The 12,315-nt window shown below is 36.6% G+C and overlaps 1 long non-coding RNA gene across 1 annotated transcript in view; it reads left to right on the top strand.

Annotated features, from left to right (window-relative positions):
- Positions 1-12,315, top strand: part of LOC121236797 — a 31,669-nt gene that overhangs the window by 4,680 nt on the left and 14,674 nt on the right. The window contains exon 2 of the long non-coding RNA XR_005934810.1: positions 10,578-10,588. This is a non-coding gene — a long non-coding RNA (uncharacterized LOC121236797). The remainder of the gene's footprint in view (positions 1-10,577; positions 10,589-12,315) is intronic.

Genomic DNA, 12,315 nt, shown 5'->3' with positions numbered 1-12,315 from the left:
ATTTATTCCTCCAACTTCTACCAACCCATTTCCATGTGGTAGTGAGGTGATGTCTTGGATTCTCCACATTCACTGTATTTCGACCTTATCCATAACATATTTTAACATATAACACTTTTTTCTCCTATTTTACAGGAAAATAAAGTGCAGCAAAGTGACTCTGTTGAAGAAATTAGTGAGGCCACATTAGACTCGATAGAAGTTGAGGCGCAATCTACTGCCTCTTTGGGTAATACGATTGATACCAAGGAGGCTGGCACTGATGGGGGTGATATCACTGAGGAGCCAAAGCCAGGAATGCGCTTTGAGTCGGAGGATGAGTTAACGAATTACTATAAACATTACGAAAAGCAATGTGGTTTTCTGGTAATGACACAAAGGAGTAAAAGAGAGAAAGATGGGACTGTGAAATATGTCACTGTGGGATGTGCTCGGGGTGGCAAGGCATGAAATAGGGCATCAAACGTCTCCAAGCCTCGACCAACAAGCAAAACAGACTGCAAGGCAAGGATGAATGTCATGTTAAAGGATGGGAAGTTGTGTGTCACATTTGTATTGAACACACACAATCATGTGCTCAGTCCAAAAAAATCCAGGTTCTTCATATGCAACAAAGAAGTTAATGAGTCTGTTAGGAGAGTGTTGGATACAAATGATGAGGTTGGCATACAGATTAATAAGAGTTTTCATGCTCTTGTCACTGAGGCGGGTAGGTTTGAGAACGTACCATTTGGAGAAAAAGATTGTCGTAACTACATTGACAAGGCACGACACCTGCGCCTTGGTAAAGGTGGTGCTCAAGCGTTGTTTGAGTATTTTAGAAGGATGCAATACAAGAATAATGGCTTTTTCAGCCTCATGGAATTGGACGATGATGACAGACTGAAAAATGTGTTTTGGGAGGACCCCGTAGTAGAGGGGCCTACAACTACTTTGGAGATGTGGTAACATTCGATACCACATACCTAACAAATAGGTATGGAATGCCATTTGCACCTTTTGTGGGTGTAAATCATCATGGACAGTCAATCCTATTGGGTGCAGGCCTTATTTCAAGTGAGGATACAAAATCGTTTGTTTGGTTATTTAAAGCTTGACTTGATTGCATGGATGGAAAAGCACCTAATACTATTATTACAGATCAAGATCGTGCAATGAAAAATGCCATCGCCATTGTCTTTCCCAACACGCGGCATAGATATTGCTTGTGGCACATATTGCAAAAGGTTTCTGAGAAACTTGGTTCCCATGGTCAATACAAATGTGGCCTGAAAAGTAAGTTGCTATCTTGTGTATATGACCCTCTTACAATTGAGGAGTTTGAGAATTCTTGGAAAAGCCTCATTGATACTTTCAACTTGCATGAAAATGCATGGTTGCAAAGCTTATATGCGGAAAGAGAGTTTTGGGTGCCGGTATATTTAAAGAACTCGTTTTGGACTGGAATGAGTACAACTCAACGTAGTGAGAGCATGAATGCTTTCTTCGATGGCTACGTGCATGCCAGAACAAATCTTAAAGAATTTGTTGATCAGTTCGACAATGCTCTCAAGAAAAAAGTTGAGAATGAAAACCAAGCTGACTTCAATTCATTTAACTTCATCATTCCTTGCATATCACACTTGGCTCTTGAGAAGAAGTTTCAAGATGTATACACAAATGCAAAATTTAAGGAGGTTCAAGAAGAGATAATGGGAATGATATATTGTCATTGTCGTTTCGAGAAAATGGAGGGAGTAATCACAATTTACTCGGTCGATGATCAAGTAAAGGCTGAAGATTTCATCAAGGAGGTTACGTATACTCTTTACTTTAATGAGGCCGAGTGTGAGGCGAAGTGTGTTTGTGGGTTTTTTTGAGATGCGAGGGATAATATGTAGACATATTCTTGCCATCTTTTCAGCTAAGAAAGTCCGTGAGTTGCCAGAGAAGTACATATTAAACCGGTGGCGGAAAGACATAAAACGGGCTTATACTATTATTTCGACCAGTTATGACGCTGTTGATCAGAGAACCGAAATTGTTAGGTATAAATGTATTTTGAGAACTTTCAATGAGGTAATAACTAATGCAATTTCGTGCGATGGGCATACTGAGGAAATGATTTCAAAATTGTATGCAATGAATGAGGTTTGGCGCACATCGAAGCCCTCCAACACAGATTCCAATGTTGGAGGAAGTACCGTGAATACATTCACAGAAGGAAGTTCGAAGAAGGTGCTAAGTCCCCATGTTGTCAGAGGCAAGAGAAGACCCCCGTGTAAGAGGAGGATGTCCACGATGGAGGAAAGAGTGAAGAAAATTAAAACTAAGACTATGAATAAGAGAAAAGATCAGGGAAAAAGCAGACTGGTGAGAGGCTTACTTTTTTTATGTTGTCAGACTGTTTGATAATATATTATTACTTCTATTTACTCAAGAACTCTAATTATTTTTACAGCCTCAGAGGCGTAGATTGGACATCGAACCATTGGAAAGCAATGAAAACCAACTCGGTCTATCGGAAATGAGGATGCAAGAAAATGTAGAAACTCTCATAATGGTCAATGAAGAAAGTGGACAACATCCAGTGATGGGGACACAAGAAAGTGTACAATTACCACTTGAGGTCATTTTATTAAGAAAGTGTACAATTACCACTTGAGGTCATTTTATTGTATAATTCATGGTTTTTATTATGTGGGTCTTAATTTGTTTGCTATTATGTTCACAGATACAACTAGGAATGGATGGAACGCAGCCAGAGACGGCAGATTGAACGCAGCCCAACAGTTTCTTGTAGCAAGATTTTAGAGATCCATTATGTTTACAACTGTTGTGTGTTGATGGAATTTGGGTTGTTTGTGGGTTTGTTGGCATGTGTGTTAGGAGTGATTTTGTAGGAATTTGGGTGTTGGTGTTGATATGCTGGAGTATGTTATGTATTAGTGGTGAAAGTGTACGTTTTGTATATGTGGCTTAGTATTTGAGGCCACGCAATGAGTATTTTGTATCAAAGTACGCTATATATGTAAATTTGAGTTTCTATCCAAGTACTCAATTTATGTGGTTTTGATTGAATGTAAATGTTTGTTTGGTTATGAGTTGAGATTATACTGTGTTTCATATTGCCTCTTATATCCACGTGGAAAAAAGTAACTCAATAAACCTGTAGTTTAGTCCTGTCAAATATTCTAACAAAATGATCAGACTGGTAAGTTATTTTCATGCATATATATACTTTTTTAATAAGCAGTGACACGTTCAGACAAAATGAAGTCTTAGGAATGAAGATTTTATACAAATCATAATAACGTCTCAAATACATACTTTTAAAGTCTCGACTTATAAACGCTAAGTTTCTATAAAATACAAATACAAACTCATCAACGCAGTGAGAGTATCAAATATAAGTAAATAACTATGGCTATTAGCCAAAGTACAATAAATAGTTTGCGTGCATGCAGCATGTCGGCTTCTTGAGATCGAAACTGGGCGTGATCGTTATGGAGTGTCAACTCCCTCTTCCTGAACTCTGCTTCTCTCTTTTTAAGTTCTTCATCTTTCATTAATACTTCTGCTTCTCTCTTTTTAAGTTTTTCCTCTTTCCTTAATACTTCTGCTTCTCTCTTTACAAGGGCTTACTCGTTGTATTCACTACTATCTGACCACTTGAAAAAGTTGCAGTGTGGTAACTCCTGATTATAAATAAATAATTGTTTGACGTCAAAATTTTTGAATAAAACAGTAATATGAAAAAATAAACTTGCAGCTACTATTAATTGCGTCTACCTCTTTGTTGTAGAGTGGACACCTAAAGAATGCTTGCCCCGGATTTCTTCTAGTATTTGCTATTCTAAGTACAGCTTGATTCCCACAGCTGCACATCGGGACGTTACTCAATGTATGATTAAGCAACGATGTTGAAGCAACTGATGACGACATTCTAAATCTGTATCAAATATAGAGACATAACGTCAGTGACTGTGTGCTTGGTGTGATTGCTTCAGTTATCAGCATATTCAGTCTGCACTCATATGGGCTATACTTTCAAATTTTTCCTTCATAAGTAAATCTAACACATGGAGTAATAAACTGAAATAATGGGTAAAGAATGAACTCAGAGGTTGAACTCAAGGCCACTGTTTTTGTAAAACTGTGGAGATATTTTTTAGTTTTTGCCTCTTTGGGTAATATTTATGGAACCAATAGTGATATTGTTGTGCAAGGCACTGAAGGCCAATCTTAATAGCCTCAAGTTTCAGTGGCAGTGGCAGCGACACAGCATTGCTGGAGGTCGACCACTAGTCAGCTGTCAAGGCAAACACAACAGACCATTTCATAAAAATGGACTCAAAGAAACATGAATCTCATAAAAATGATGAGTTCTTAAGGTTTAGAGGAATTATTAGGTGCCTGTGCTTCTTCTAATAACATGTCAAAGTTCTAAACTTTCTAAATGGGTAAACATGAATCTCATGATCTGATTGAGTCCCAAAAAGCAACATGCATGCAAGCAAGCAAGCAAGATGGTTGAATTATAATGAGAATCAAGGAGACAAAAAAGCAATCCAGTTTGAAACCCATATTATATATGCATGTGATGCATCTTTTGCCTCTATTACCAACCCCAAACCAGTGCAGGCTGGTTTCATGTTCCAAGAGAATTGGTTCATGTGCATTAATGACAATTCTTTAAAGAAAATATATGTAGAAGAGGTAACATTGGAACTCTGCACTCAGGCCATGTTTTATGGACTTGTGGTGCAACTAAGGATGCGGCATAGTAAAAAAATCAAGAACTTGAAAAAAGCAACAAAGCCAAACGTGGAGCTTACCATGAATGTAGCATTTCTTGAATGTAGCATATTCAGCTATGAAAAGTTCCAAACCATTTTATAGTCAACAATTTTCACACCCATTAATAATTTCATCAATAATTTTTCAGTATGGTTCCCAACTCCCAACTTATATCTAATGGATCTAGAAAAATCTCATCATCCTCAATGAATGTTTTCCCACACCCATACTCTGAAGGACCCATTGACCCACACCTTTTCTCCATCACCAATTACCACCAACAGCACAAAGCCTCTCTCTATTCCTACTTTGAAGGAATGTTGATATATGAATGTGGATCATATATCAACATTCCCCACTTAAAAGTAATAAGGATCCATAACTTCATGCATAAATTATATTTCAGTTCAAAGTTGAGTAATACAGATCCAAACTATGAAAAAAAATGTGCAGGGAAGGATGCCAAAATCTCATGATATATGAAGTACCCAAACGATATTAAAATGATAAGAACATTATTTTAATATCACGCATCATAAACAAAGATGCAGAAAATAACAAAAAAGACATAGAAAGCATAGTAGGTGGACTTTTTTTAAGATCAAACAGAAGGGCACCAAAGAAGTTGTCATGCTCAAGAACTTGTCAGAATAACTATTAACTAGGTAGAGAACAGTAGGAAAAGTTGAATTTATGATTCTATCCATATATACTATTCATTTCAAACATGTCTACTATTCATTTATAGATTAGAACTACTTGTTCAATTAATCATCAACATGAAAATAAAAAATGTATTGAAAATCAAACTAGGATGCTTGCTCTACTCATCACAAAGTCCAAAAGTTTCGAACTAAATTTTCAATACATCATCCAATGTCGAGATGAAGCTACATCATAAAATATCTTCACATGTACAGCAGTTTTTTTTTGGTAAGTACTAAATAATTTATTGATGAGAATAATAGGCATAGACAATGTGTATCATGTACACAGGACATATACAAGATAGAAGTCAATTAATCCTAGAATAACCAATACTAGCATTGGGGCAAGCAACATGACAATAAGCTTTCTATCACACATTCTAATAATGAACACAAGAGGAAGGGGGAAAAGGCCTAGAAAAGGAAAACCAGGCTCTCTAGGGACAGGAACCTTTTCCAGACCCAAGTTGATGATGGCCTTGGTTCCTTCAGCCAAAGTTCTGTAGCCTTCAAGCCTCTTCAAAGCCACATTAATGTACAATGTCAAATAGATGAGGAATTTTCTTCCTCGGCGTCACACGGCTCTCTTAGGGTTAGGTTTAGGTTTAGGTTTGGGAGAGAGATCGGGCAAGGGAGAGATTCTTGGAAGGAGAAATATAGAGAAACAAAGAACAAATCGAGAAACCAAGAGAAAGGAAGAGAAACGAACCTGCAAATCGAGTGAATCCGCTCCAGATCGAATGAAGCTGGGGAGAAACGAAGGAGCAGAGAGCTCTTGGGAGGGAGAACGAAATTTGATCAAAAGTGTAAAACGGTGCGTTTTTTGGATCGAAGGCTGGCATATCAATGGACTCAAAATGCACCGTTTTATTTATTACAAAACGGTGCATTTTGAGTCCACGTAGGCAGTCGTCCGCGGGGAGGCCTGGTTCATGCCTACCTTTAGCATTTTTCATAATTCCCACCCCACATTCCGTTTGCTAGAGTCTAGACGGCCATAGAAGCTAGTAAAAAGCCAGCACACATTGTTCATCTCATCCTTAATCCATGCATTTACATGCTTTTGAGAATAATTGATTATTTCCACATTCGTGTCATCTTTTCCACAACAATATTAATCCTCCACCTCTACCTACTGAATCTACCACAAACTATCCATCCATTCCCAACTTCTTTTTTAAATAAACTGTCTTTCCTACCTTTATCTTGGTTTCCATAAGGAAAACCAAGTTGGGACACTTATCTTTCATTGTCAAGCAAAGGTCTTGAGCTATTCGGGGGTTCCCAAGCCCCCGACAGTTCCAACTCAGTGTTTTCATTGTTATTGGCAGGGCTATCCAACAGCCTTTGCCAATTCTATCAAGGATTGTTCAAGATCACTACTTCCACCCAGTCTGACCTTTTTATTAATGGACAATAGGTAATCACATTCATCTTCATCAATCAACACTCTTTTATGTTCTAAATTTACACTTAATTGAATATAAATGTAAACTGCATCTCGAGCCCTTCTCTTCCAATTTCCTTGAGGTGCACTGTCCTTACTTAAGCTTCTGCTTTGTCATTTGTTTGTTGTCTAGCCCAACCTGAGACTCGAGGCAGTGTTTCTTCTCATGTTTTGCATCTTGGATCTTTAGCCCATTAGTAGAATGTAATTCACTATTGGGCTTATATTTCTTCAACCCTATCTCGGTTGTCTCAGTAACTGAAACACACTCTACTCTTTCATTCACTTTTTCAAATTCCTCCGTAAATTTCTCCACTTCCTTCCTCTGCCATATCAAGACAGATTCACTAGTTGGAAGACTATGATTACCTTCCATCATCCCATTAAAAAAATCATCTCTATTCACCCACAGCTCATCCCCTTTGTGTTTCTTGGTTACTTATGGTCCCCTCTTGAATTGTATGGCAATCTCTGTAATTGTCTTCTTCAAGTTTCGTTGAAGGGCTTCTCCCACTCCACCGCCCATGAAATTCTATCTGCCATTTCTTCTTGCCACATTCTTCACCCTGAACCAAGCTCCAAATTGATTTTTCTTCTCTTTCTCCCTTAGCCCCTGTTTCCCGACACATCCCCCTGATAAATGAACTATACACCCACAAGAAAAGCATAATCTTGGTCATTTCTCATACTTTAGAGAAACCCAAATTTCATTACCCAAAATACTAATTTTTCTTCCCCTAGCTATGATTTAATTCAACTGCAACGTGCACCCAAAGATAATCTCCCGATCCAACCCCATCCTCTTGCACATCCACCTCCATAGCCAACCGAACAGAATTCTCAATTTTCATATCCACTTCACGAGACATACAAACAAATGGCAAGTTATGAACTTGAACTCAAAATTGCTCGTGATCAAAACACATTCGACTAGGTTGGACATCCCCATCAAAATGTTTGATGCAAAATAAGCAAGTACAAATAACCAAGGATGGCCTCCCTCAACCTTTTGTTTATCTTCATGTGTTTCGAAGGTGATGATAAACACATTGTTCCTCATCTCCTTAAAAACTACCGGTTTACTAACCTACCAAATCTTTGCCATGGTTGTTGCAATTACCTCTTTACTGATAACTCTCTCAATGCACACCTTTCCCACCAAGCATCTCTCTCATTTCCTTTGTACTTCAGCAATTGCCTCGCCATCAAGCTCGATTATGTAGTTTTCACCAATGCCCCTAAAATCCTTCCATTTCTATCTAAAAAACCCTAATCCACCACACCCTTAGTTTATTGAAGAAGGGTGACTGAATTCCATTCTTTATTCTCTTTTGAGAGGAAACATAGAGCGACTATTGAGAAATTGATTTTTTAGTTGGTCACGAGTGTGTGATGTAGAAGATATATTTGTATTAACAATATAAAAAAGTATATCATTAATATTTCCTGAATAACTCTTTGAACTTGGGGTAACCAAATTCTAGGATTTATTTTGAAAAAATGAAATAAACATTGATCTTAAAAATTAATTAATTATTTTTTATTATTTTGATAAAAAAAATGATAGAAAGATAATAATTACAAAATGATAAATAACATCAAAATTGATCTCATAATTTGCCTTAAACTCAATTTATTTCTTGTGTTTCATTAAATAAAATATTTATTTCTATAATTTAAACTTATCAAAATGATCCATTGTCAATAAATCATTCCAAATATCTACACCCATGATAATTTGACAAACGTGACTTAAAGGTTATCAGTGCACCACACATATAAACATTAAAAAATCATTAGGAAATAAAAAAAAAAAAAACTTTAAAATTGGTAAACCTAAAATGAAAAGTAGAATAAATTACAAAATAAAATATAAAAAACCTTAAGAAATAGGAAAAATTTACTATTTAGGAAATATAAAAAAATATTTTTATTTTCAAAAAGCAAAAAAGCTAAGACGCCTCATAGAACAAAGGGTGGCACTTTTTTTTGTTATAATTTTCATATATATATATATATATATATATATATATATTATGGCCACCTAGCCCAAACGGGCGTAAGGGAGATCTCACCTGTATAGTGTGGGTAGCATCCTAACTAAAAGTACAACTTTATCTTCTATTGTGGTTAAGTATTTCGTCAAGTAATGTTTTGTCTGGATTGGAGTATGGTGCTAAATTGGTTACAATGAAGGACTACAACGAAAGAGAAAATTGTTCTTATGGTAACATCATAGATAATTTTGAGTCTTTTCTAATTAGGGGGTCCAAGCTTGGGTTGAGGGATTTTTAGGATTGAATTTCCATGCTTGTGGATGCTTTTAATATGTTTTGGCTATTTGGTGTGGAATTTGTTTTGGGGGGGGGGGGGGGGGGGGGGGGGGGGGGGGGGGGGGGGGGGGGGGGGGGGGGGGGGGGGGGGGGGGGGTGGTCGGCGTGATGAGTTTGCCATAAATTATTTGGTTATGAGCCATCTAGATATAGTTAAGGACATTTGATATGGATGGAAGAAAATCATGGGTTTGTTCTAGAGGAAGGAGGTGTTGGGTTTGCAGTTTTAGAATATAATGGATCTGTTTAGTGATTGTTAGATTGGGTAAGGAAGGGGGCCTGCACTTCATAAAAAACATTCACATTGGATTAGGAAAATGCCAACTTTAATTAAAATTTAGCTAATCTACTCATTAAAATCCCTACATTGGATTAGGCATAATCGTATAAATTTGATTAGGAGCTATAGTAGCTCAATAAATAACTACAGTAACTTAGCGAGTTTTGTATTATTTCTCTCTCATCAATTGTATATGTTAAAATATTTTTTCTTTTTGACATTATTTTCTTAATGTAATTTGAGGAGGATGTCAATTTTATTTAATGTGATTTATGGTGATGCTTTGTTTTTTGGATGTATTTTGATTTCTAGGTTGTTTTTTAAAATAATGAAAATGAAAATGAAGCTACTTTGATGTATTTAATATATGCATTAAAAAATAGATTAAAAATAAATAAAAATAATAATATTTTATTATTATGGAGAGAAGAATAACTAATCCAATGTTAGTTTGATTTTGAATACATTAGCTAACATGCAAAAGGCATAGTCTTTAGCCAAAAATTGTCTAATATAATGCCTAAACCAATGCCAATGCTATTATTTGGAAGAAGGGGCATTCTAGAAAAATGTAGTCCAGGATTTGAGTTTTGACAACACTGGAGATAGTAACTGTTGAGTGTGGGTTGAGGCTATGTTAATTTGGTGATGCTGGATTGAAGGGAATGGCATTTGAGAGGATTTTTCCATAAAAAATATAAACTTTCTATGTTGTTTTCAAATATATTTTTACAGATATTGGGTGAGAGGGGAACTTTAGTTTTGGTTTGATTAGGTTTTCCAAAGATATATGGTAACATCTTAAGGATGTTTCTATTCAGATTGGGTGAAAGGTGAGTTTAGATGATTTTGGATTTATTAGGTTTTCCATAGATAGATAATAACATGCATTCTACCAAGTGGTTCCCTACTATGAAGGAGCATGGTATCATGTTCATTTATTTTTTTAACATTTTTTTATTTGAATAATATAAAATATAAAAATCATATTGAAAAACATATATTTTAGGGTGTGTTGATAGACTAAGTAGCTAATGTTGATGTTAAACGGTTGTGGAAGAAAGCAAATTCAATTATCACTTTGAGGGTGGGTGCCTCCAGAGAAGAGAGAGAGGGGAAAAAAAGATAAGAGCTAAATTGGTTTGTATTGATTTTGCATAAGGGAAGAATTCCCACTACACTGCGAGCTATATGCTCAGATTGTAAAAGACTCTATTAAGAAAATGCAAAGTTATTGTGCTAGGTACTCAGTAAAACGACAGACACCGAATAATGGGATTACAATAATATGAAAATCTAACTCACATGGGCCTAAGCCCATACACCCAATAGCTAATGGAACTTATTCTTATTTCTACTAGATTTAGATATAAGGGCACAAACAAATGGAAGCCCATAAGCCCACGACAGCTTAACCTAACAACACCCCTTCCCGATCATGTCTTTAGTTCTTGCCTTCCCCAAGCCCTAAGTTCTTCCCTTTCTGCACTGCCTTGGTAACCAATGTTTTGAATACCGTACCGGACAGCGTACCGGTCAAGGCACTGGAACGAAATATTTCGGTACCGGTACTGTTTCGGGATAGCGTTTTGGGATAACGTTTCGGGATAGTCGATCTATAAATAAATTATATATATAAATATATATAAAAATTATATTCTAAAATAATAGTCTATATATAAATAAATTATATACAAATACATATATATATAAATTATAAATAGTCTAGTCTGAATTGAGGGTTAAAAAATAAGTTTGTAGTTTGAAAAAATGAAAAAAAAAAAAACACAGGCCGAAATATCGGCCGGTATCGGCCGAAATATAGGCCGGTACAGGCCGAAATTGAGGCCGGTATGACCGGTACCGGCCGGTACGGCCTGTATTTTTGCCGGTACGGAACAGGTATAGTACCTGTACCGGCCGGACGGCCGAAACGAAAAATTTCGGCCGTACCGGCCGGTACGGTACGAAATTTAAATCTTTGTTGGTAACCCCATTGATTGTGGCGGCTTGGAGTGTAATAGTGCCCCTCTCTTAAAACCAAAGTTTTGAATTTCATATCGTACCAATTGGTACGACTGAAATATATCGTTTCTGTGGCATAGCCAGTACAGAGAAGGATATAGTTTCGTACTGGTCAGAATTTCAGCCGTTTCGTCCTGTACCGGCCGATATTTCAGCCTTTACTTTTTTTTTTTCATTTCTTCAAACTGCAAACTTATTTTTTGATCTCCTAATTCAGACCAGACTATTTATAATTTATATATACATAATTTATATATATATAATTTATTCATATATAGACTATTCTGAAACAATAGCGGTATTGAAATATCTCGTTTTAATGCCTCGACCAAAATGGTATTCAAAACATTGCTTAAAACACCTTGCCCACAAGGTGTGGGAAGACATTTCTCAGCTTATAGTAATCCTCCCATGTCGCATCTTCCTTTCCTCCTTTCCTTGTTCATGCCATCCCACCAATAACTCTATTACTGGCCAATTATTGAGGGTTCACATCCTTATATTTAAAATTTCTTCTGGTTCCGGCTATAAGATCCCTTGCGAGTTGGGAAATATAGAATACCAAATGGATCTGTAAGGTTTGCGGCAGTTGCAACCTATAAGCTATCTAATTGACACGTTGCTCCACCAGAAACGACCCATAAAACCGTGGAGCGAACTTCAGATCCCGTCAATGAGCAACTGAGGTCCGTCGATAGGGCTGGAGCTTAAGGTAGACCCAACCCCCACCTTAATTCTTGTTCT

Source organism: Juglans microcarpa x Juglans regia, chromosome 1D (genome assembly GCF_004785595.1).
Source record: "Juglans microcarpa x Juglans regia isolate MS1-56 chromosome 1D, Jm3101_v1.0, whole genome shotgun sequence".
Classification (NCBI taxonomy): Eukaryota; Viridiplantae; Streptophyta; class Magnoliopsida; order Fagales; family Juglandaceae; genus Juglans; species Juglans microcarpa x Juglans regia.
The sequence above is the reverse complement of the archived record's forward strand: the minus strand, read 5'-3'. Positions and strand labels throughout refer to the sequence as shown.